At 46.6% G+C, this 26268-nt stretch overlaps 1 long non-coding RNA gene across 3 annotated transcripts in view; it reads right to left on the bottom strand.

Annotated features, from left to right (window-relative positions):
• Window positions 1–26268, bottom strand: part of LOC138349868 (uncharacterized) — a 214329-nt gene that overhangs the window by 3243 nt on the left and 184818 nt on the right. For all 3 annotated transcript variants that reach the window (XR_011229953.1, XR_011229952.1, XR_011229954.1), the window contains one exon: window positions 14281–14727. This is a non-coding gene — a long non-coding RNA (uncharacterized lncRNA). The remainder of the gene's footprint in view (window positions 1–14280; window positions 14728–26268) is intronic.

Genomic DNA, 26268 nt, shown 5'->3' with positions numbered 1-26268 from the left:
GAAGCAAAATCAGGAAATTAGCTTTCAGTACACAGCTACACGACTGGGAAATCAAAACTGTTGAGGCGATGAACAAAGGTGTGAGGGAAAATGTGAGTGAGAGAGGGAGGGGAGAGAGAGAGAGAGAGAGAGAGAGAGAGAGAGAGAGAGAGAGAGAGAGAGAGAGAGAGAGAGAGAGAGAGAGAGAGAGAGAGCGAGCCAGCCAGCCAGAGTGCGTGCTTGGTGGCAGAGCCGGAGAAGGGTGCATACTAAATAAAGGGGGATCAAAATATTTCAGTAGCGGAAGCACAAAGGTGTGTGACGACTAGACGTGGAAGTCTAGACCTGGTTCCATCGCAACAAGGAATTCCAGTCAGGGGAAGGGGATAGACCTGCATCTCAGTGGACGCCACAGGAGGGAGAACGAACCCTCTGTTGACTTGCTATGGCCACGTGTGTGTGTGTGTGTGTGTGTGTGTGTGTGTGTGTGTGTGTGTGTGTGTGTGCGCAACAGGTGTGCGTGGGGAAATTCTTGGTGTTTATTAACGTTATCTTACATGGGGGAGGGGGGGGGGGGTCAATTTGTATATATAAGAGCTGGGATTTTTGGTTTTGTTTATTTCTCAAAGTGTACCATCCCACCGGCTGGATGGTACCAGCTGTACCATCCCACCAGCAGTACCATCCCACCAGCAGTACCATCCCACCAGCAGTACCATCCCACCGGCTGGATGGTACCAGCTGTACCATCCCACCAGCAGTACCATCCCACCAGCAGTACCATCCCACCGGCTGGATGGTACCAGCTGTACCATCCCACCAGCAGTACCATCCCACCAGCAGTACCAACCCACCGGCTGGATGGTACCAGCTGTACCATCCCACCAGCAGTACCATCCCACCAGCAGTACCATCCCACCGGCTGGATGGTACCAGCTGTACCATCCCACCAGCAGTACCATCCCACCAGCAGTACCATCCCACCGGCTGGATGGTACCAGCTGTACCATCCCACCAGCAGTACCATCCCACCAGCAGTACCATCCCACCGGCTGGATGGTACCAGCTGTACCATGCCACCAACTGTACCATCCCACCAGCAGTACCATCCCACCAGCTGTACCATTCCACCAGCTGTACCATCCCACCAGCTGTACCATTCCACCAGCTGTACCATCCCACCAGCTGTACCATCTCACCAGCAGTACCATCCCACCAGCTGTACCATTCCACCAGCAGTACCATCCCACCAGCTGTACCATTCCACCAGCTGTACCATGCCACCAGCAGTACCATCCCACCAGCTGTACCATGCCACCAACTGTACCATCCCACCAGCAGTACCATCCCACCAGCTGTACCATTCCACCAGCTGTACCATTCCACCAACTGTACCATCCCACCAGCAGTACCATCCCACCAGCTGTACCATTCCACCAGCTGTACCATCCCACCAGCAGTACCATCCCACCAGCTGTACCATGCCACCAACTGTACCATCCCACCAGCAGTACCATCCCACCAGCTGTACCATTCCACCGGCTGTACCATTCCACCAGCTGTACCATCCCACCAGCTGTACCACCCCACCAGCAGTACCATCCCACCAGCTGTACCATTCCACCAGCTGTACCATCCTACCAGCAGTACCATCCCACCAGCTGTACCATTCCACCAACTGTACCATCCCACCAGCAGTACCATCCCACCAGCTGTACCATGCCACCAACTGTACCATCCCACCAGCAGTACCATCCCACCAGTTGTACCATTCCACCAGCTGTACCATCCCACCAGCAGTACCATCCCACCAGCTGTACCATCCCACCAGCAGTACCATCCCACCAGCAGTACCATCCCACCAGCTGTACCATCCCACCAGCTGTACCATCCCACCAGCAGTACCATCCCACCAGCAGTACCATCCCACCAGCTGTACCATTCCACCAGCTGTACCATCCCACCAGCAGTACCATCCCACCAGCTGTACCATCCCACCAGCTGTACCATCCCACCAGCAGTACCATCCCACCAGCTGTACCATCCCACCAGCTGTACCATCCCACCAGCAGTACCATCCCACCAGCTGTACCATCCCACCAGCAGTACCATCCCACCAGCAGTACCATTCCACCAGCTGTACCATCCCACCAGCTGTACCATCCCACCAGCAGTACCATCCCACCAGCTGTACCATCCCACCAGCTGTACCATCCCACCAGCAGTACCATCCCACCAGCTGTACCGTCGCAGAGGGCCCAACAGGCATGTATTCCCGCACGTGTTAATTGAAAACTCGGGCCCGACCATGGCCAGCTCCCCATAATGTCCAGGGCGTAAAAATACCGTAAAGCATTCATAAATTTTCTCACGTAATGAGAGTGGAGCCCTATTCTGCCCCCATCCACATGGACGTCTCCTACCAACCAACCACTCATTTGCTCCTAAACAACACCATATTATATATATATATATATATATATATATATATATATATATATATATATATATATATATATATATATATATATATATATATATATATATATATATTACATTGATTTCTTGATTTATAGGAGCATCAGAACCTCTGATCATTTAATGTAATTTCATGCAATTATATTTCTAGTATAGATCAATGATGGAAAATGGAAAATAATTGATCTTACTCTTTCTGAAACTGTCTTTCCAGTAGGCTACAGCTCTGGCCTCTGCTCTCCTCCCTCTGATGGTGGTGCCGTTGGGTCTTTGTACCAGAAACAAGTCAGTGAAACGACTGCTACTCCAGTCCCTCGAGTCGTTTAAGGGCTTCAAGGACGACTCCTCCGGCAGTGGTGGAAGATGCGTAATAGTGATTGATTTTATTCAAGTGCTTGGGCTTTCTTCCTGAAGTGTTTGGGCTTGCTTCCTGGCGTTCATGTGCTTGCCTATTGGAGTGCCTGTGCTTTCTCCTGGATTGCCTGCGCTTGCCTCCTAGAGTGCCTGGGCTTGCTTCCTGGAGTGCTTGCATGGGTTTGCCTCCTGGAAACTATTATTATGTGCTTACACTTGCCTCCTGAAGTGCAATTTGTTCTATTATGTAACGCCCTAAAAGATTTTTGTTTCGGAGAATTTTATTTAACAAATAATAATACAAAATATCTGTTAGGAACTGGTCCGAAACCCTGGCAAATACATCAGCCAAATCCTGAGGACCTTTTGGGCTTCAATTTTCCTTGGAGCAGGGCGCTGGAATCATTCTCGCCTCCTCAGTTCCCCGGAGGCCTGCCTTACCCTGCTCCAAGGTTTCTTCCATTGATGTATTACATCATTGTGATTTGACTGCGCAAGTTAACTTAAGTCATCACCTTCAGAAATCTCTTCAAAGGCAGGCAGAACATAGTTTTTTTAATCGAATAAAGAAATGAGTGATTTTATTCACTTGAATCATCATAGAATCGAGGACAACGGAATTACACTTTTGAGGCCCATGTTCGAATCTCCGATGATCTAAGTGATTGAACTGTTTAGTTAACATTACCTTGATGTTCTTCCACAGGTTCTTGTGGCCCGTGGGAGACAGCCAGCGTCACGAGGAGCGCAGCGACGAGGGCGAAGTGCGAGGCCAGTACACCTTTGTGGCTCTGACGGAGACGAATGCCGTTTCAAATATAACGCTGACGAGGACGAGGACGAATACCGCGTCGAACGCGAGGCCTTGCCGGCAGCCCCCCGAGGACACCGAGGACGTCAAGAGAGCCAAGGAAGCCTTCTTTCTGGCCTACACGACAGCCCTCGAAGTCGCCGGAGAAGACGACTACGAGCACTTAGAGGAGAGCCACGAGTCCACTGAGGACGAGTCGAACGAGCACAAAGAAAAATCAGGCGAAGATAACCACCAGAGACCCTTCCAGGGGTGGGTGGGAGGGGGGGGGGGGACTACAAACTTCGGGACACGCTTCCCATACAGTAAACCAAGTAAATCTCTAGTTAAATGAACCGAACCTCAGGGCTCATTGATGAAGATTAAGCCACCCAAGAAGTGGTGGCACGGGCATGAATAGCCCCGTAAGTCCTCAGGACTTATCCAGTCTTATCATTCCTATACCCTGTCCAGTATCCACTTGGCCAGCCCCTCGCCAATCTCCTAGCCAGCTATATTTCAATTTAATTGAATATCGAATAAACGAAAAACTTTTTCTGTTTTCCTTCAGGGACAGTACACGACTTTGGCCAAAAGTCATGTACAAAATTTTAAAGAAAATATCATGAAAGATTGATTAGAAAAGCAAAAAGATGCAGAAGGAATGTGAATAAATAAAATAATATCTGATTCAACGAGAAATAAAGATATATCTGTTTTTTTATTATCCATTTATTGTTAAGCTCATTTAAATTATTATTACATGCTCTTCAACTCATTTTTGTTAAAATTATCTTGAGAAAACATCATGATTTATTGCATATTTTGGTTGGCTGTATCACAATAAATATTGATCTAATAGCATTGATATTCAATATTAGCAAAGAAAACCTTTACTAAAAGAAATGTAATGTGGTGCGGTAAGTCCAATGGTCAGGTTTTCAAAGTGATTCTATGGCTGGTTTAGATTTTGAGTTTTGTGAAAAATGACGATTTCGGCGAGGTGACTTCTCGCCTGGCGACTGGAGGTGTGTGTGGCCTCGACTGGTGGTATTGCCTGGCGACTGGTGGTGTGGCTTCGACTGGCGGTGTGGCCTCGGTGTGGCCAGGACTTATGGCACGAGTTTACCAACCAATATTTCTTCAGTATTTTTACTAAATGAATCATTAGTTCTCTCTCTTATTAGCTATTTTGCTTGATTTATTAATGCCCTTTATTAGGGGTGCTATAGCATAGATAACTTTCCTATTTATTAGCTGATTTAGCTTGCTGCTTATCACCTATTAGTGATTATTAATTAGACTTTGAAAGATTGATTTGAAAAGCAAAGAGATGCAGAAGGAATGTGAATAAATAAAATAATCTCTGAGTCAATGAGAAATAAAGATATATCTGTTTTTTTATTATCCATTTATTGTTAAGCTCATTTAAATTATTATTACATGCTCTTCAACTCATTTTTGTTAAAATTATCTTGAGAAAACATCATGATTTATTGCATATTTTGGTTGGCTGTATCACGATAAATATTGCTCTAATAGCATTGATATTCAATATTAGCAAAGAAAACCTTTACTAAAAGAAATGTAATGTGGTGCGGTAAGTCCAATGGTCAGGTTTTCAAAATGATTCTATGGCTGGTTTAGATTTTGAGTTTTGTGAAAAATGACGATTTCGGCGAGGTGACTTCTCGCCTGGCGACTGGCGGTGTGGCCTCGACTGGTGGTATTGCCTGGCGACTGGTAGTGTGTGTGGCCTGGTGATTGGTGGTGTGGCCTGGTGACTGATGGTGTGGCCTCGGTGTGGCCAGGACTTATGGCACTAGTTTACCTACCAATATTTCTTCAGTATATTTACTAAATGGTTCATTAGTGCCCTAACTTACTAGCTATTTTTCTTGATTTATTAATTTCCATTAATAGGGATGCCATAGCTTAGATAACTTTCCTATTTATTGGCTTCATCGTGATAAATATTACCAGCCATGGCCAGAGATCACAGATAATTTTTTTTCAAATCAATTCACTATATGAAGAAAAATTTTGTCGTATATTTGAGGCTCGTGTTTTCTTCATATAGTAAATTGATTTGATGAAAATTATCTGTGATCTCTGGCCATGGCGGGTGCTGTCGGGTGTTAGGTTAAATAGTCTCCGACTACTAATACTTTTGAACAGTCTGCTGTGGTGTATTGGTCATAGTGCTCAACATGCTATTGCGTTTGGAGCGCCTGACTACTTAAGGTTTGAACCTTTCACAAGGAAGAGATTTTAGTCGATAGTGTGAGGAGTAGTTCAGGGATGAGGGTTCTCTCTCCCACTGTATGACTTCAATGTTTCCATCATCACATCTCGCAGTTTTAAGCTGGATAATTTTAGAGTCTGGATCATTAAAGTCTGACCGTCTATTCAATTTGCTCTAGAAAAAGAAAGAGACACTAATAATGAAAAGTTATGGAACATTCACGCTCAAAGTCTACATGAAAGCTGCCAACAACAACGACGTCGTTCACTTTTAGTCTCTCTGTGATAGGAGCACCAAGCCCAGCATGCTGACACCATTTTCTCGCTGGGCATTTATACGGGGCAGTTTGGTAAAGACAGGTGCCAACCCATCACTGGTCTTTTTCATAACCTTTAAATACCCTATTGAAAAGATTGGTCTTTCAGAGTCCCACAGCTCAGATTTTAGAGCAGCTGCGAGTACACCAAGTCGGGAAAGATACCATTGTGCGCCCTCACAGTGCACAGAGCGGGTGCATAAAGTTAACCTCTGAATACTGGACCAAACAAACCTTGCTTGTTTGGTATCTCTTGAAAGGTCATAATGATCCCGCGAGGACCGTCGTGTGTTTGGTCAATGAGGAAATAGTAAGCAGAGTATTTCCATTGTTATAAGCCAACGCCAGGCGTCGGTCACTTTGGAAAACAATAGACAGGAACAAATCCACAAGGGCCGTGACGAGCGTTCGAACCTACGTCCTAGTGGATCCCAGACGCTGCCTTAATCGACTGAGCTACGACAAATCCACAAATCCCAGTGTGGATTTGTTCATTTGATGCATCACGCTATTGTGATTTCTGTGTGTAACAGACAGGAACATTCTGCGTCTGACAATGGAGAAGGATTAGGAGGTCAGGTCATCCTCTACGGTTGACCCGGAATCGGTGACGTAACCACAGTCACCTCTGACGAACCTAAAGCAGCCTACAATGCTGGCAGAATAGCCGATCGCTGATTGGTCAATCCCAGAAACAAAAGCTGTTGACCAGAGCCTACTTGCTGCACCTATCCAGCTATTCCAGCCTAGGACACCAGATATAGAAGCCATGTGCTTGTTCTGTCACCAGCCACTAGGTAGAAAACACATCGTCAAAGTTGTCGTGTCCATCACGTAAACTAAAGCGCCATTATTCTTTGTAAATATCATGCAAATGGCCGGAAACCCGTAGTGCATACATTTTCGTCAAATTAAGTGAAGTGACTGTAGAAGATAAGACGAGGTACATCCAGAACCAAGTGAGGGTTCTTGACGAAGGAGAGAGGGTTCTTGACGAAGGAGAGAGGGTTCTTGATGAAGGAGAGAAGGTTCTTGATGAAGGAGAGAGGGTTCTTGACGAAGGAGAGAGGGTTCTTGACGAAGGAGAGTTCTGGCTGATGGGCAGCAGCGATGAGTCGTTAAGACAAGATAGAAGTAAGTCATTAATACATTAGAGGGGGGGGGGAGAGAGAGAGAGAGAGAAAGAGCGTTACACATTAAGCAAATGGGAAACTGCAGAAGTGGCAATAATTATAATAATAATTGTTATAGATATTCCCTAAGACTTGCAAATGAGGAGACGACGCCGTACTTGGTAAATAAGTGATTAGATATGGATTATTGTGCTGCCCGAGAGCTCCAGTAAGACTTGTGGAGCTCCAGCAAGATCTCTGAAACTCCAACAAGAACTGTAGAGCAAGACCTCTAGAGCTTCAGCAACACATCTAAAGCTCCAACAATACCTCTTGAGCTCCTGCAAACCTTGTATAGCTCACAAAGATTTTCCCAGTATCAGGAGGAACTTAAGTGTAATGTCAATTAAGAAGGTGAACGAGACAACTTATTACTGGATGTATGTGACAAGCTATCCGTTATTGTTTCAGGACCGAGGATGATCGAGGGAGTCGAACAGTCGTTTGTCTACAGCTCTATATGCCCCTCTTCCCAACCCCAAGAGACCAAGATATACATTCCTGCGTATCGTGTCTTCAAAATAACGTTATTATGTAAATTTGGAATTGAGTTAGGCCTAAATTTGGGTTTTGTTATGTATTTAGGTTCAGTTAGTAATTGTTTGTTTTTTCCATATATTTGAGAGAGATGTTTCTAAATAGAGAGAGAGCGTTACCCATTTCTTTAATGTGTAACGCTCTCTCTCTCTCTCTCGTCTATGGGTGAGGAAGGGGGTGGCGATCTATGGATGAAAAAGAGATGTTGAAAACCCTGAATGAAAACGATGGGATGGGCAGGGAGAGGTAATTACCTGGAAAAGGGGGGACATGGAAGAGTATCCGACCGGAAAATAGACTTACTTGCTAAAGATAACTTAATATTACTTCCCGTTAAGTTGTGTATGTTTCGCTACGGTGTAAGCGATAAATGTTCGTGATAGTGGCAACATAAACGAGAGAGTTCCCATAGTTGACAACGAGAGAGTTCCCATACTCGACAACGAGAGAGTTCCCAAACGAGAGAATTGACAAGCGTAACAGAAGGAGATGTTAACCTCGAAAAAGCGCGGTTAAAAAGAGGATGAAAAAAAATATTCGGGGCCAAGAGAAATATCCTTCCAGTGACTGTTGGGAGCCTCTGGGCGGGTGAGGATGTGGGAGGCTGGAGCGGGAGGCCGAGGAGGCCGAAATCAGGAGGAAATTGAGTTTACTGGTGGTAAGAAACGAGGAGGAAGACATCACTCGTTTCAAGGAAGAAAATCCTGGAAAATCAAGTGAAAGAAGTATTCAAGCTCCAGGATACGAGGATGTCAGCACCACGCGAGGTCTCCACATCGCGGCCAGCAACTTGTGGTCTCCCTGCACCGTTGTCAGCACCTTGTGGTCTCCCTGCACCGTTGTCAGCACCTTGTGGTCTCTGTACACTGTTGTCAGCACCTTGTGGTCTCTATACACTGTTGTCAGCACCACGTGTGGTCTCTGTACACTGTTGTCAGCACCACGTGTGGTCTCTGTACACTGTTGTCAGCACCTTGTGGTCTCTATACACTGTTGTCAGCACCTTGTGTGGTCTCTGTACACTGTTGCCAGCACCTTGTGGTCTCTGCACTGTTGTCAGCACCACGTGTGGTCTCTGTACACTGTTGTCAGCACCTTGTGGTCTCTGCACTGTTGTCAGCACCTTGTGGTCTCTGCACTGTTGTCAGCACCTTGTGGTCTCTATACACTGTTGTCAGCACCTTGTGGTCTCTGCACTGTTGTCAGCACCACGTGTGGTCTCTGTACACTGTTGTCAGCACCTTGTGGTCTCTGCACTGTTGTCAGCACCACGTGTGGTATCTGTACACTGTTGTCAGCACCACGTGTGGTCTCTATACACTGTTGTCAGCACCACGTGTGGTCTCTGTACACTGTTGTCAGCACCACGTGTGGTCTATGTACACTGTTGTCAGCACCACGTGTGGTCTCTATACACTGTTGTCAGCACCCCGTGTGGTCTCTGTACACTGTTGTCAGCACCACGTGTGGTCTCTATACACTGTTGTCAGCACCACGTGTGGTCTCTGTACACTGTTGTCAGCACCACGTGTGGTCTCTATACACTGTTGTCAGCACCACGTGTGGTCTCTGTACACTGTTGTCAGCACCACGTGTGGTCTCTGTACACTGTTGTCAGCACCTTGTGGTCTCTATACACTGTTGTCAGCACCTTGTGGTCTCTGCACTGTTGTCAGCACCTTGTGGTCTCTATACACTGTTGTCAGCACCTTGTGGTCTCTGCACTGTTGTCAGCACCTTGTGGTCTATACACTGTTGTCAGCACCACGTGTGGTCTCTATACACTGTTGTCAGCACCACGTGTGGTCTCTACACCTACGTCATGTGTTGGCCTATCAACATCATAGGCTTTTAGACCTTGTGTTGGACTTAAGGCCTATCAACATCATGGGTTGTTATAGGTCTTGTGTAGGACGTAAGGCCTTTCAATATCATAGGTTGTTAGGCCCTGTATTGGCCTTAAGGCCAATCAGCATCATGGGTTCTATGGACCTGTATTGGACCTAAGGCCTATCTACTTCATAGTCGTGTGTTGAATGGAAGTGATAGCAAGGCTACAGCTACCTGGAGAGGGTTTCTGGAGCTTTTCTAGTCCCCCGAGCCCGGCCTGAGGCCAAGTTCCACTTGTGATAACTTGGTCCAACAGGCTGTAGCTTGGAGCGACCCGCAGGCCCACATATGCACTACTGCCTTGTTGGTCTGGCATTCCAGACAATCTACCTATCTTACTAATCAACAACCGGGAGGAAAGTTCAGCACTAAATTAAACTCCGAGTAAATATACATCGAGAATTTCAGTAAAATTTTCTGTGCATTTTCCCTTAACTAAAAACCTTCACTGCGGCATTTATCTAATTCTGCATATGCAGCTCACAAATTTCTATGCCCCCATAAAGGTATAAAAATCAGAAAAGCTCCATTAGGTTTCCCTGGCATCTGCGCTCCACGATCATCTGAAGTGAGTCTGAGATTTCCATAATGGAAGTGTCTTGAATCTCGAGGCCCCTCTCTCGGGGCGGCCCTGATGAGTCCAGTGACTTAACCAGCAGCTTCTGGTATGTGTCGGGGGAGAGACAGCAGGAGCCTGCACACAACAATGTTCTGAGCTATGGGGGGGAAAAAGACACATAAGTCTCCAGTGTACTCGAGCCCATTACTACAGATTCAAGAGAATGGAAGCAGATTGAAGCACATTGTAATGACTATACATGCACCCGTCTGCCTTGAGTACGGGAGCACTCGATAACCTGCCTCGAGTGAAGGAAGGCATAACAATATAAGGGAATTACAGAAGGGGTTTTTGAACCATCTGAGGCGGCTGCTATTTATATCCACCCAAATTCATTTATTATCGAGCCAAGAGTACAGCCGTGACCAAATGCGATTGGTCACGGACGAATGTTACTATTGATACTGAATGTGAATCTGTGAGAAGCTGACACTTAATGAGCCAGTGTTGCCTCCTGCACTTGTTGTTATGGAACCAAACTCCTCCTGTAGCTTAGGAACCTTTTATTCAACGCCTCGTGTTGCTTAGGAACCATTCACTCAACGTCTCGTGCAGCTTAAGAATCCTTTTACTCGTCGCCTAGTTAGGGTTAAGAATTTTCTTAAGAGTTACTCATGAAAAACGCGATAAATTCAACGCAACGTTGAGTAAAGAAGTGAACACTAAACGAGGCGTTTATATTCTTTACTGCATTAACTATTTATGTCTGCAGAATCGAGCTTTTGGCTCTTGGACCCAGCCTTTCTAACCAATCTTTTATGTCTACTACATATATTTTTCTCTGACACACACACACACAATCTCCAGGAAGCAGCTGTCTAATTCCCAGGCACCTATTTACTGCAAAGTGAGCAAACGCATCTGGGTGAAAGAAACTGCACATTTGTTTCCGCCTCCGCCGGGAATCGAACACATGCCATTAGGACTACGACTCCTAAGCGCTGTCCACTCAGCCGCGCGGCCCCCAACTGTAAGGCCTCGCTGTTTGCGAGTAGATTGCAGACAGTCTGCAGCTCACACCGAGAATTCAACGCCTATTATTATTACCATTATTATTATTATTCTGCGATACCAGAAAGAACTTTACAATATTGATTGTGTTACCCATATTATCCTCACTTATATTCACATACAATAAACTTTGGTTCTATTAATTTCAGTATTGTCAGTGAGTCTCTGAATATAATGTACGTATTTCATCGATTTCGTTCGAAAGTTTGCTGGCTCACGGGCTGTGGGCTTGAATTCCACAGTGCTGAACTGAGGTTATGGCTTAAGTACGCGGGTATTCGGCCCAGGAATCGTTAAAGACACTCTTTTTATTAAATTCATCTCGAACTTAAATATCTCAAGGGAGAAAAAAAGGAGGGCATTTATTCAAGCCAAGGCAATAATGAAAGGTCAGAAAAGGTCACGAATTTGCAACCCTGTTGGCTTCATCGCCTCAAAAAGTGGCACTTAATATCCCGCTAATCAGAATTTAGGGCAAAAATCGCCTGGTTAATCAATTAGTCGCAATTTTCTGATGCTACCGGAGATATTTCGGAGTCAGGAAAGGGCCTGGAGGTAGGGAGGGGTGACCTGATTTATTCTGGTATACAGGTGAGTTAGTGTAGCCAGGTACGACTAGTTATGGGCCTCAGATGGTATACAGGTGAGTTAGTGTAGCCAGGTACGACTAGTTATGGGCCCCTGATGGTATACAGGTGAGTTAGTGTAGCCAGGTACGACTAGTTATGGGCCTCAGATGGTATACAGGTGACATGAAAACCGACATGATTGAAGAAAGATGTAAGGTTTCAAAAGTGGTTACGTAAGTGCTTGATAAATCCTTGTGTAGGTGTGAACCAGGTGTGTTAATGACCAGATGTGTTAACGACCAGGTGTTAATGTGCTACTTCGTACTTGCTGGTGTTGCCTGAAGTATGTCGGTGTGCGGTGGGAGATGAGGTATGTTGGCTGACTTCCTCTTGTGATTTGGTATACTATAGTGGACCCCCTGGTGTGACCTGGTATACTATAGTGGACCCCCTGGTGTGACCTGGTATACTATAGTGGACCCCCTGGTGTGACCTGGTATACTATAGTGGACCCCCTGGTGTGACCTGGTATACTATAGTGGACCCCCCTGGTGTGACCTGGTATACTATAGTGGACCCCCTGGTGTGACCTGGTATACTATAGTGGACCCCCTGGTGTGACCTGGTATACTATAGTGGACCCCCTGGTGTGACCTGGTATACTATAGTGGACCCCCTGGTGTGACCTGGTATACTATAGTGGACCCCCTGGTGTGACCTGGTATACTATAGTGGACCCCCTGGTGTGACCTGGTATACTATAGTGGACCCCCTGGTGTGACCTGGTATACTATAGTGGACCCCCTGGTGTGACCTGGTATACTATAGTGGACCCCCTGGTGTGACCTGGTATACTATAGTGGACCCCCTGGTGTGACCTGGTATACTATAGTGGACCCCCTGGTGTGACCTGGTATACTATAGTGGACCCCCTGGTGTGACCTGGTATACTATAGTGGACCCCCTGGTGTGACCTGGTATACTATAGTGGACCCCCTGGTGTGACCTGGTATACTATAGTGGACCCCCTGGTGTGACCTGGTATACTATACTGGACACCCCCCCCCATGGTGTGACCTGGTGTGACCTATAGTGGACCCTTCCTCATCCCCGGACCCAGGGCGCCTGACAGATGGGTTGACAGCGCTTCGGATTCGTAGCCCTGAAGTTCCGGGTTCACTCCCCGGTGGAAGCGAAGACAAATGGGCAAAATGTTTCTTTCACCCTGATGCCCCTGTTACCTAGCAGTAAATAGGTACTTGGGAGTTAGACAGCTGCTACGGGCTGCTTCCTGAGGGGAGGGGGGGTGTAACAATAAGGAGGCCTGATCGAGGCCCGGGCCGCTGGGACGCTAAGCCCCGAAATCATCTCAAGATAACCTCAAAATACCCCCTGGTGTGACCTGTCTACCCGTCTACCCGTCTACCCGAGACGCCTGAGGAAGGATCAAAGAGGAGTAACAAAATCATTGTTTTTAAATCTTTCAAAATATCAAAATCAATACCCAGGGCGGGAGTAGCGGAGCTCCGCCCCCCTACCTTGCCTCGCGTGCCTATTTTCCTCTAAATCTCTGGTTTGGTGTTAGGCTTGAGGCTTATCAATCTCAGGAGGACTATTACGGCCACCACACAAGCTTACTGATCAGCCAGCAAGTATATTCCTCGGTTCTGAATATAGTTTTAGGGCGAAAGTAAGCCCCCCAGTGTATGTACAATGGGGAAAATGTTCCCTAGTGGAATCAGTAGAGTTTCAGGTTGAACAACGCTTGACTTATCGTGGCTCAGTTGGTTGAGGTAAGTGTCTGGGAGTCACCAGAACATTGGTACAAGTCCCCGCCTTGCTCAAAATGATGTTCTCATTGATATATCACGCCATTGTGATGCCTTTGTGTTATTAAAATTATTAATACTGTTAATAATAATATTTACATTATTATTATTACCAATAATTATTATTATTAATAATAATATTGTTGATGATATTCCCGCTGTGCCAAGGTTCTGAGCGGTAGAGAGGGAGCTCAACAGATCTTCACTTTCACTTGATTACAAATATCTCCTCCACATGCTTAAATTGCGTCTCATTTTGTGATAAGTAATGACAACACTTGGGGCGGTGTGAGGGCGAGGGACCCAGTGGACTTGGACCACTCTTGGAAGATGAAGTAGAAATGAGCCAGATAACTTGGGTGAGGTGGATCAGTATTGGGAAATGAAAAGGGGGTGTCCAATGTGGGTGACGAGAGAGTGGGTTCTTCTTGACCAATACGAAGGATCCTGGACTTGAAGAAAAACTCTGGAGATCCCTTATTGAAACTCACCTTTTATATATGCATGGCGGCTGTTACGGCGCTCAGCATTGTTGGCGTAGGGAAATTGGCTCCTGCCGATTCATATCTGCAGGCGTCTGACAAAGTGGGCGGGCTCCCTCGCCTCCCTTGTCGTTCTTCACCAGCTTGCTCTCCCCCACGCTGTGTGGTCCAGCCTGAATGGTGACCAGTCTGCCGTCCTGGTGACCAGTCTGCCGTCCTGGTGACCAGTCTGCCGTCCTGGTGACCAGTCTGCCGTCCTGGTGACCAGTCTGCCGTCCTGGTGACCAGTCTGCCGTCCTGGTGACCAGTCTGCCGTCCTGGTGACCAGTCTGCCGTCCTGGTGACCAGTCTGCCGTCCTGGTGACCAGTCTGCCGTCCTGGTGACCAAGCGGGTGCTTGAAGGAAGACTACCTGGACGCTCGTTCGAGTTGGGAAGCTCGCCTCTCATAAGGTACTCTGATGAATAAAAGGAGACATCAGGTGATGAAAGGAACATTACGGGCTCACCATAGCCCGTGCTACATGGATACTTCGTTCTGAGTAGCTAAATCTAAAACAGCATGATGAAAGGTGGGATACAAGCAGATGAGAACCAATAGCAGAGAAAGCAAAACGAAGGACGGGTACGTATAGGCATATAAATACAATGAGAAAGAGGTTGGGAGGACGGGTGATCAACCCAGCCCGTCCTCAGACCAAGTCCATTCCATCCGGTGGTCGACCCCAAAGACGCATTCACTAATTTTAACATGCTGTTCATTCAAAATAGGAATTTTCTCACATATAAATTAATATTGTTATATATTTGCATATTGTGTATATTTAGGCATAGGTTAGGTTAGGTGTTTAGGTTCTGTTGGCGATTATTTGTATTTGTGGAAAGTGGGTGAAGCATTTACAGCGTTGTGGTTCGAACAAAAGTCGTCAGTGAAGCACTTGTTCCGGAAGTGTTCGAACGTCATCAGTTGTGAGTCGTGTGTGAACTGTTTTTTATTCACAAACGTGGAATCTGACGGCTGGATTAACGTACATTTGGCCTTCGTTGATGAGGACGGGCTCAACGAACTCCCTCGAACGACACTCAACGAACTCCCTCGAACGACACTCAACGAACTCCCTCGAGACGACATTTAACGAACTCCCTCAAGAAGACACTCAACGAACTCCCTCAAGACGACACTCAACGAACTCCCTCGAGAAGACACTCAACGAACTCCCTCGAGACGACACTCAACGAACTCCCTCGAGAAGACACTCAACGAACTCCCTCGAGACGACACTCAACGAACTCCCTCGAGAAGACACTCAACGAACTCCCTCGAGACGACACTCAACGAACTCCCTCGAGAAGACACTCAACGAACTCCCTCAAGACGACATTTAACGAACTCCCTCAAGAAGACACTCAACGAACTCCCTCAAGAAGACACTCAACGAACTCCCTCAAGACGACATTTAACGAACTCCCTCGAGAAGACACTCAACGAACTCCCTCGAGACGACACTCAACGAACTCCCTCGAGACGACATTTAACGAACTCCCTCAAGAAGACACTCAACGAACTCCCTCAAGAAGACACTCAACGAACTCCCTCAAGACGACATTTAACGAACTCCCTCGAGAAGACACTCAACGAACTCCCTCGAGAAGACACTCAACGAACTCCCTCAAGAAGACACTCAACGAACTCCCTCGAGAAGACACTCAACGAACTCCCTCGAGAAGACACTCAACGAACTCCCTCGAGAAGACACTCAACGAACTCCCTCGAGAAGACACTCAACGAACTCCCTCGAGAAGACACTCAACGAACTCCCTCGAGACGACACTCAACGAACTCCCTCGAGACGACACTCAACGAACTCCTTCGAGAAGACACTCAACGAACTCCCTCGAGACGACATTTAACGAACTCCTTCGAGAAGACACTCAACGAACTCCCTCGAGACGACATTCAACGAACTCCCTCGAGACGACACTCAACGAACTCCCTCGAGAAGACACTCAACGAACTCCTTCGAGAAGACACTCAACGAACTCCCTCGAGACGACACTCAACGATTGCAGTCTCCGTGGTGTAGTGGTAAGACACTCGCCTGGCGTTCCGCGAGCGCTATGTCATGGGTTCGTATCCTGGCCGGGGAGGATTTACTGGGCGCAATTCCTTAACTGTAGCCTCTGTTTAACGCAACAGCAAAATGTGTACTTGGATGAAAAAACGATTCTTCGCGGCAGGGGATCGTATTCCAGGGACCTGCCCGAAACGCTACGCGTACTAGTGGCTGTACAAGAATGTAACAACTCTTGTATATATCTAAAAAAAAACAACAAAAAAAAAAAACTCCCTCGAGAAGACACTCAACGAACTCCCTCGAGACGACATTTAACGAACTACTTCTAGAAGAGGCTGGGATAGGCGCCTTCAGGACGAGACTCGACGAACTGTCCTGAGCCAAGAATTCACTCCTACCAAGAATAATCTATCTTAACTGCTTCCTTACCGAACCCCAGCACTCGCAATTCTCCACAAAGCTACGCAGACAGTCCCAAGGAAGCACGATACTTCAAGACCAACTTCTTGGGTTGAATATTGCATGAGATACCGAGTCTCTCAAGGAAGTGCTGGTGGGGGGGGGGGGGGTACACCCGCCCACAGCCTGGCACGAAAGTATTAAAAAAGTTTAGCAAAAGTTCTTTATCATATCCAAGTTCAGTTTTTAAGCCCACGAAGAGATGATTGGCCGGCCATTCGGCTAACTGGTTCACTAGCTAGTTTCTGCAAATGAAGCTGGTGATCAAGATTTTGATTTTCATTTAGATTGTTGATAGAGGATCCCACATGAGTTCTAAGCTATCTTACGTGGTTCTTAAGCTATCTTACACGAGTTCTAAGCCATCGTACATGGAATCTAAGCTATCCTGCATGTGCCTTAAACTTTGCTACGAGGGTCCAAAGCGTTTCAGTAGAGTTGTGGAAACCAGGCCAGGGGTGAAAATGAGCGGTTGGATTGTGATCTTAACGACCTGGTGATCAGTGGTAATGACCAGCTCGTCTAGCTGCCGTCACGACCACTAGATCAGGTCTTCAACGCCGGACAGCTGAACTAAACTACACACTAACCGATGTCCTCAACACAATGCGAAACGAAACTATATGCCACGAGTGTTCTGGCCCGAAGACAAGGAAGCGTTAGGGACCATAAGACGTCAGCTCCTGGGGCCCTTTCTCCTGTTACCTCCTTTCCCCGGTGCTCTGTAGTCAGCTGGCATCGTACCTACACCTGTTGTGGACATACCCAGATGGTATGATACAGATGGTAATGTATCATCAGAGGGCGCCTGACAGCTGAGTGGACAGCGCTTCGGATTCGTAGTCCTGAGGTTCCGGGTTCCATCCCCGGAGGAGGCGGAGACAAATGGGCAAAATGTTTATTTCATCCTGATGCTCCTGTTACCTAGCAGTAAATAGGTACCTTAGGAGTTAGACAGCTGCTACGGGCTGCTGCCTGGGGGGTGTGTGTAACAAAAAGAAGGCCTGGTCGAGGACCGGGCCGCGGGAACGCTAAGCCCCGAAATCATCTCAAGATAACCTCTGAAGATACCAACTAAGACTGACGTTTCTGCTGGTGCCCATCAAACTCACACCATTATTACCGTTTTAGATCGCTGTAACCACGCGATCATCTACACACAAAGCGCTGTTGTGGAAGATGAGAGGCTGGGGAAGGGAGGACCACGTCGACCTCACAGATACAGCAGAGGTCTGCCCGCCAGGGTCACACCAAACAGCAAAGGAGAACAGGTTAGTTGGCATCAGGTGTGAACTTCATGCAAAACCAGACCTTTGCCAGGACTCCAGAACTGTCATGTATCAGATTGAAGGCAATTCTCCAGGTCACACACAGCCAGAAATCAAGGAGGAAGTGCAAGCCAAGCTGCAAGCAGCGGGGGAAACGATGCGTTTTCTCGCAAGCAGACAACAGAGGCAGAGGTCTGGCTGTCTGTCTGTCTTCTCGGTGCGAAGGTAAAATTAAGAAATTACGGAAAAAATATTAAGGTTTGTTGAAATAATAGACACACGTTGATTTGTAATTCTCACGCATGACACACAGTACAGTGATCATAGTAGAGAGGTTCACACAGTACAGTGATCATAGTAGAGAGGTTCGCACAGTACAGTGATCATAGTAGAGAGGTTAACACAGTACAGTGATCATAGTAGAGGTTCATACAGTACAGTGATCATAGTAGAGAGGTTAACACAGTACAGTGATCATAGTAGAGAGGTTCATACAGTACAGTGATCATAGTAGAGAGGCTCACACAGTACAGTGGTCATAGTAGAGAGGTTCACACAGTACAGTGATCATAGCAGAGAGGTTCACACAGTACAGTGGTCATAGTAGAGAGGTTCACACAGTACAGTGATCATAGTAGAAAGGTTCACACAGTACAATGATCATAGTAGAGAGGTTAACACAGTACAGTGATCATAGTAGAGAGGTTCACACAGTACAGTGGTCATAGTAGAGAGGTTAACACAGTACAGTGATCATAGTAGAGAGGTTCACACAGTACAGTGATCATAGTAGAGAGGTTCACACAGTACAGTACTATCTACCGTCATGATCACTATCAACTTTTTTGCTCACTGTCAACTGTTATGGTCACTATACCACTTGCCATTGTCACTATCATCTGTCACGGCAATTTTCAGCCTCTATGGTCACTAGCAAGTGTTGTGGTCACTAACAACTATTGTCATCTCTCTCTCTCTCTATATATATATATAATATATATATATATATATATATATATAATATATATATATATATATATATATATATAATATATATATATATATTATATATATATATATATATATATATATATATATATATATATATATATATATATATATATATATATATATATATATATATATATATATATATATTATATGCATATATATAATTGAGTAATTGAGGCTAACAATTAATATTTTTTCCTTATGTAAATGAATCTCAATTCTGTAAAAATTATTATACAATTATTATAATTTTGTCTCCCATTTTTATTACTTATTTATATGAAAATAAATAATTACCGTATGTAATGTTTAAGAAACGTTTTGTCTAAAAACAGTGGCATAAGGTTAAAAATATTGTTTTAAATGTTGAGGCCACATGTTTGAAAAGTTTTTAAAAATTTCTCACTATAACATTTATAAAACGTGATTTGAAACGGAAAAAACAAAAATGTCACTTTTTAAATGTTTTAAAACGGAAAAAGTCTTTGGTGAGCCTATTGCTGGCTTTTATACCTATACCTGGCCATATTCCTAGAGTTGGCCCTCTGCCTATAGCTGGTTTTCTTTTTATATAGCAGGCCTTTCCCGCCAAACATACGACTAAACAGTGACGTTACTGCAACGTCCGAACAAAGTTTAACACCTGACAATTGTAACAACCAATATAGCGAGTTGTAACAACGTTCTAATACATTATAAAAACGTTATATAAGAAGATGTAACAACGTTTTTACAAGTTGTAACGAGGGGGAATCATAGGGGCCGTTAAATTGTGAGTTTGCCAGGTTATACCTTTAGTTGGCTTTATTTCTATAGCTGGCATAATTCCTATAGCTGGACTTATTCCTATACCTGCCTCCAACAGTGGTGTCATAACCTCTACAACATGTAAAAACGTCAACGACATGTCGTATAAAACCCTTACAACTTTTCAGGACCACAACGACCTGTAGTAACTTCGACGATGAGTCGTAACACGACACAGAACCCCCCTCCCCTATCCCAGTCCTGCGCCAAGACACAGAGCTCAGCAGCCCCGGGCCAAGACACAGAGCTCCCCAGCCCCGTGCCAAGACATAGAGCTCCCAGCCCCCGTGCCAAGACACAGAGCTCCGCAGCCCCGGGCCAAGACACAGAGCTCCGCAGCCCCGGGCCAAGACACAGAGCTCCCCAGCCCCGTGCCAAGACATAGAGCTCCCAGCCCCCGTGCCAAGACACAGAGCTCCCCAGCCCCGTGCCAAGACACAGAGCTCCGCAGCCCCGGGCCAAGACACAGAGCTCCGCAGCCCCGGGCCAAGACACAGAGCTCCGCAGCCCCGTGCCAAGACACAGAGCTCCCAGCCCCGTGCCAAGACACAGAGCTCCACAGCCCCGTGCCAAGACACAGAGCTCCACAGCCCCGTGCCAAGACACAGAGCTCCACAGCCCCGTGCCAAGACACAGAGCTCCACAGCCCCGTGCCAAGACACAGAGCTCCCCAGCCCCGTGCCAAGACACAGAGCTCCACAGCCCCGTGCCAAGACACAGAGCTCCCCAGCCCCGTGCCAAGACACAGCTCCACAGCCCCGTGCCAAGACACAGAGCTCCACAGCCCCGTGCCAAGACACAGCTCCACAGCCCCGTGCCAAGACACAGAGCTCCACAGCCCCGTGCCAAGACACAGAGCTCCCCAGCCCCGTGCCAAGACACAGAGCTCCACAGCCCCGTGCCAAGACACAGAGCTCCCCAGCCCCGTGCCAAGACACAGAGCTCCACAGCCCCGGGCCAAGACACAGAGCTCCCAGCCCCGTGCCAAGACAGGGCTCCCCAGCCCCGTGCCAAGACAGGGCTCCCCAGCCCCGTGCCAAGACACAGAGCTCCTAGCCCCGTGCCAAGACACAGAGCTCCACAGCCCCGTGCCAAGACACAGAGCTCCACAGCCCCGTGCCAAGACACAGAGCTCCACAGCCCCGTGCCAAGACACAGAGCTCCACAGCCCCGTGCCAAGACACAGAGCTCCACAGCCCCGTGCGCACACTTTACTGAACTTGATTGCTCGATTACTGTCCCCCCAACTTGGGAAACGTTCACTAATATGGCAATAAAAATCTTTGGGAGTCAGATTTATACATCATTTTCTCGCAGGATTTACAACACTTCTCCAATAAACATTTAAAACATTTTTCTTTATAATGTTCCGTATATTTTGGGTTTGTAAATGATTGAAATTAACATATATGTTATAAAATATTGAGCAAACTTGATTCAAGGTCCAAGTTAACTTTTAAGCTTAGTAAAAAAGTATATATATTTTTGCAAAATGAAGATGTTTAAAAGCTTGAAGTAGGAGTGAGTGGAGAGTGAGGAATGTTGACGTAGTGGGGACTGGATACATGACTTGGTGAACCTACATAGGGTTCGCTAATAGACTTTGAATTGTTTTAGAACATTCTTGACATAACCGGACCAATACCTAACCCAGCCGAACCTAATTGAGTCTAATCTAATGATATATATAACATTTTAAAGTTACATACTGAGCACCAAGCGAAGTGCATGTGTAGGTATTAACCAGCCCAGCCTCTTGAAATAATTTTACTTGTAAAGCCTATTTGGTCGAACGTACGAATATGTACTGTTGGGCCCCCAAAAGTTCACATTGAGTAAACTTTTGCAGAGACCAAGAAAGAATGGTAAAAACTAAACTTAAACATTCCTAGGCCTAGTATAGAACATATGTGTAGTGTATTAGGACTAAGATATTGTATAATAGGCCTAGGATTACTTGGACAGGTTAGGATAGGTTCGTGTTCTGTTGGACACCAAAAAGGTTCATTTAGTATTATGGAATTTTAGCACATTCTGACATTCTAAAACTTTTGACATTCTAAGAATTTTGACATTCTAAAATGTCAATCTAAAATGACATTTTAGAATGTTGGAACATTAACTAAAGTTCAAGTTTATGTTATTATCCCACTAGTCCTGTAATATATATTTACGTGTCTTCATTAATATTTCATATATACGCGAAGACCAGGTGCCAACTGTATGCAATAAAATAACGACTTACTGCAGCGAAATACCTGGCAGGGAGTGCAGAACAGACCCAGTGAATAATAGAGGTGCCATAGGACATGTGAAACACATAGGACACACAGAACACATAGAACGCACAGAACACAGAACGCACAGAACACATAGAACGCACAGAACACATAAGACACACAGAACACATAGGACACAGAACACATAGGATACACAGAACACATAGGACACACAGAACACATAGGACACATAAACACACAAAACACATAGAACGCATAGAACACATAGGACACACAGAACACATAGGACACACAGAACACATAGGACACATAAACACACAAAACACATAGAACGCATAGAACACATAGGACACATAGAACACATAGGACACACAGAACACATAGAACGCACATAACACATAGGGCACATGGAACAAATAGAACACACATATAACACTATGAACACGAGAGGTCCACGGCGCTTCAACTTCCTTCCACTAAGTATAAGAAATATTTCGGGAGCAAAATTGGATGTGATCAAGAAGCACTTGGATACATTCTTGCAGGAAGAGTCGAATCAGCCGGGCTATGATCAACATGCGGGCCTGCGGGCTGCTGCAAGCAACAGCCTGATGGACCAAGTTGTCACCAAACAAGCTTGGACCCTCGCCGAGCTCGGAGAGTAGACCTTTCGAAACCTACAAGAGGCACAGGTATATATATATCCACATAAGAATGTGAATTCATCACTATCAATGCAGTTTATAAATTATACACCACCAGTACGTGAAAGAAAACAAACGATCTTTGCGATAACTTCTACAATATGTGAATAAAGGACAACACTTCTTTGGAGATGAAGATATTGTCGGTTCCCAAACGTTGGCGCCGCGTAGCGAGCTACGAAAATATATACATCAAGACCTGCTGGTCTCCTCTTTGTTTACACCAGCTTACAAGTCTTCGATGTCCGCAGGAAGCTATGTCACATTTTCCCTCGTGCGGGGCTCAAGTCGACCACACAGCCAGTCACACAACCACACTATACTCTTCCTCTTATATCACAGTTTACGTTGATTTGTCGTTGCTGCTTTCGACGACAGTCTCAGATATCAACATAGCCGTTTCCCCTGCAAGCGTCCCCCCACTCTCTCTTTCTCTCCACTGCACTTGCAAAGTCATGCTGCAGATTCAGACCCGTTGCTACGCTTTATTTTTTCTCTACTTATGCTGGTGATGGAGGGGCGGCGCCCTTGGGACCTTCAAAGATGCATGGCTGTGTTTCGTGGCTCTCTGTCCGGAAGAGTTTCGCGCCGGAGGATTTCCACCAGTACTTCGTCGTAGCTCAGCATCATAAGCTTCGGCACCCGTCGTAGCTCAGCACCATAAGCTTCGGCACTCGTCGTAGCTCAGCACCATAAGCTTCGGCACTCGTCGTAGCTCAGCACCATAAGCTTCGGCACTCGTCGTAGCTCAGCATCATAAGCTTCGACACCCGTCGTAGCTCAGCACCATAAGCTTCGGCACTCGTCGTAGCTCAGCACCATAAGCTTCGGCACCCGTCGTGGCTCAGCACCATAAGCTTCGGCACTCGTCGTGGCTCAGCACCATAAGCTTCGGCACTCGTCGTGGCTCAGCACCATAAGCTTCGGCACTCGTCGTAGCTCAGCATCATAAGCTTCGGCACCCGTCGTAGCTCAGCACCATAAGCTTCGGCACTCGTCGTGGCTCAGCACCATAAGCTTCGGCACTCGTCGTGGCTCAGCACCATAAGCTTCGGCACTCGTCGTAGCTCAGCACCATAAGCTTCGGCACCCGTCGTGGCTCAGCACCATAAGCTTCGGCATCCTGTTGTTTCCAGGAGCCGGAAAGAATGCCAGTATTATATGGAGTTCTTTAGGATGAGATGCTGCATTCTTGTGCCAGGATGTTCTCTCTCTCTCTCTCTCTCTCTCTCTCTCTCTCTCTCTCTCTCTCTCTCTCTCTCTCTCTCCTTCTGGTCAGCTCTCCGTCCCCTCCGTCTCCGGTGTCCCCAGGAGTGTGCGTCTGTCTGTCTATCCTTCCGTCCGTGGTGTGCTCAGTGGCGTGTCCGTCTGTCTCTCCTCTCGTCCGTGGTTGTCCCCCTAGTCATAACTGTCTATATTCTCCTGTCGCGCGCTGCCCCCAGCAGCGTTCACTGCCCATGGCGACGCCTCCCCCGCTCCCCCCAGGAACGGGATCAATATTGCAGCTTGTGGCCGAGTACTACACGGTACTCGCCGCCTCCATGGCCCCTGTCACCATGTATAGGGAGATCTGATCTCAACATCTCGTAACAAAAACATATTGGCTGAGTCAATACTGACAGTAATGCTCTCCTAAAAGCTAATACAACAATAGATGATTCCGACTAAAACATCGAATATAAGGAAATAAAAGTATTTGTTTTTTTTAGTAGTTTTTGTTTTTTAATCTTGTAAAAGTGTATGAAACAAATCTCAGATTCGATGCAAAATTGTAACTGTTGGAAGAGATGAATATTTGTTGCACAGGAACGTATGTACGTGTGTGTGTACGTGTGTGTGTGTGTGTGTGTGTGTGTGTGTGTGTGTGTGTGTGTGTGTGTGTGTGTGTATGTGTGTGTGTGTGTGTGTGTGTGTGTGTGTGTGTGTGTGTGTGTGTGTGTGTATGTGTGTGTGTGTGTGTGTGTGTGTGTGTGTGTGTGTGTGTTTTAGAGATAAACATATGTCGTAGATATAATAGAGGAAAAAATAGCTTGGTTAGAAAGGTGTGGGTCCAAGTGCTAATAGCTCGATTCCGCAGACACAAATAATAAATATATACAAGCGCTAAATTCAACCAATTGCAACGCAGGCATGTGCAGGCGATGAGTCACAATACCGTGGCTGAAGCATGTTGACCAGACCACGCACTAGAAGGTGAAGGGACGACGACGTTTCGGTCCGGTCTGGACCATTCTCAAGTCGACTTGAGAATGGTCCAGGACAGACCGAAACGTCGTCGTCCCTTCAGCTTCTAGTGTGTGGTCTGGTCAATGCAGGCATATTTATGTAAATTCAGACGCTACTGCAACCTGCAATAGCATCTACCCACATTAGCGGAGGTGTGGCCACCTTCCCTTACATGCAATCATAGTACGTTGTATCTCTACCTACTACAAATCTCAGTCTCAGTCTCTGTCTCTGTCTCTGTCTCTGTCTCTGTCTCTGTCTCTGTCTGTCTCTCTCTCTCTCTCTCTCTCTCTCTCTCTCTCTCTCTCTCTCTCTCTCTCTCTCTCTCTCTCTTTCTCTCTCGAATGACTCCTCTCCTGGCCTCAGCATCTCTTCAGAAATGACAGAGCACCTTCATCTCCCTACCTCCCCCTCCCAGAGCCATTAAGTACGACCGGTGTTATCAAACTGCCTCCCTTCTCTCCACCCCTCATTTCCCCTCCCACCCTCCCTCCTGCACCCCACAGTCCCTCCCTCACTTCCCCTCCCTCTCCACAGTCGCTGCATCACTCTCGTCCTCCCCTTCCTTGCTCCATCTCCTTATTTCCATCCCTGCCTCATCAACTCTATACCCCCCCCCCCCGTCTTGCCTCACACCTCCTTTCTCCTCTTCCAGATTATGTAGCCAATGATCTGGTGCCTACTCAGAGCCTCTGTCTCTTCCACAGCGCCCGCTCTCACTTCCACACTCTGCTCTTCCACCGCCATATCTGTAAATCACCCATCTGTTTCATCTTATCCGTTCCATTCCTGTTTCCTGTTCCTCCTTGGGCTGCCCATTCGCTTTCCTATTTACTCCTTCACCTCAGCTGTCTAGCTGTCCCATTGTGTCCATCCCGTTCCATTTCTCGATTATTGGATTCTGTCGCTTCTCCTTGTTTATGCCGTCTTTCGTCCCCCCCCCCTTTCCTTTCAATTCTTTTCTCACTTGATTCTTACCCACCTCTCGTTTATATTCTCCTCTTCCCCCCTCTTCCGTCTCTCATTCCCCCCCTTTCCTTTACTCTCTCCTATCCTTCCTCTCTCTCTCTCTCTCTCTCTCTCTCTCTCTCTCTCTCTCTCTCTCTCTCTCTCTCTCTCTCTCTCTCTCTCTCACGCATATCCTCTCACCTAACGCAATTCCATTTATCTACCAGACTTCCTTTGCCTCCTCCATTCTTTCTTCCCTGT

This window comes from Procambarus clarkii, chromosome 29 (genome assembly GCF_040958095.1).
Source record: "Procambarus clarkii isolate CNS0578487 chromosome 29, FALCON_Pclarkii_2.0, whole genome shotgun sequence".
NCBI classification, from domain to species: domain Eukaryota; kingdom Metazoa; phylum Arthropoda; class Malacostraca; order Decapoda; family Cambaridae; genus Procambarus; species Procambarus clarkii.
The sequence above is the reverse complement of the archived record's forward strand: the minus strand, read 5'-3'. Positions and strand labels throughout refer to the sequence as shown.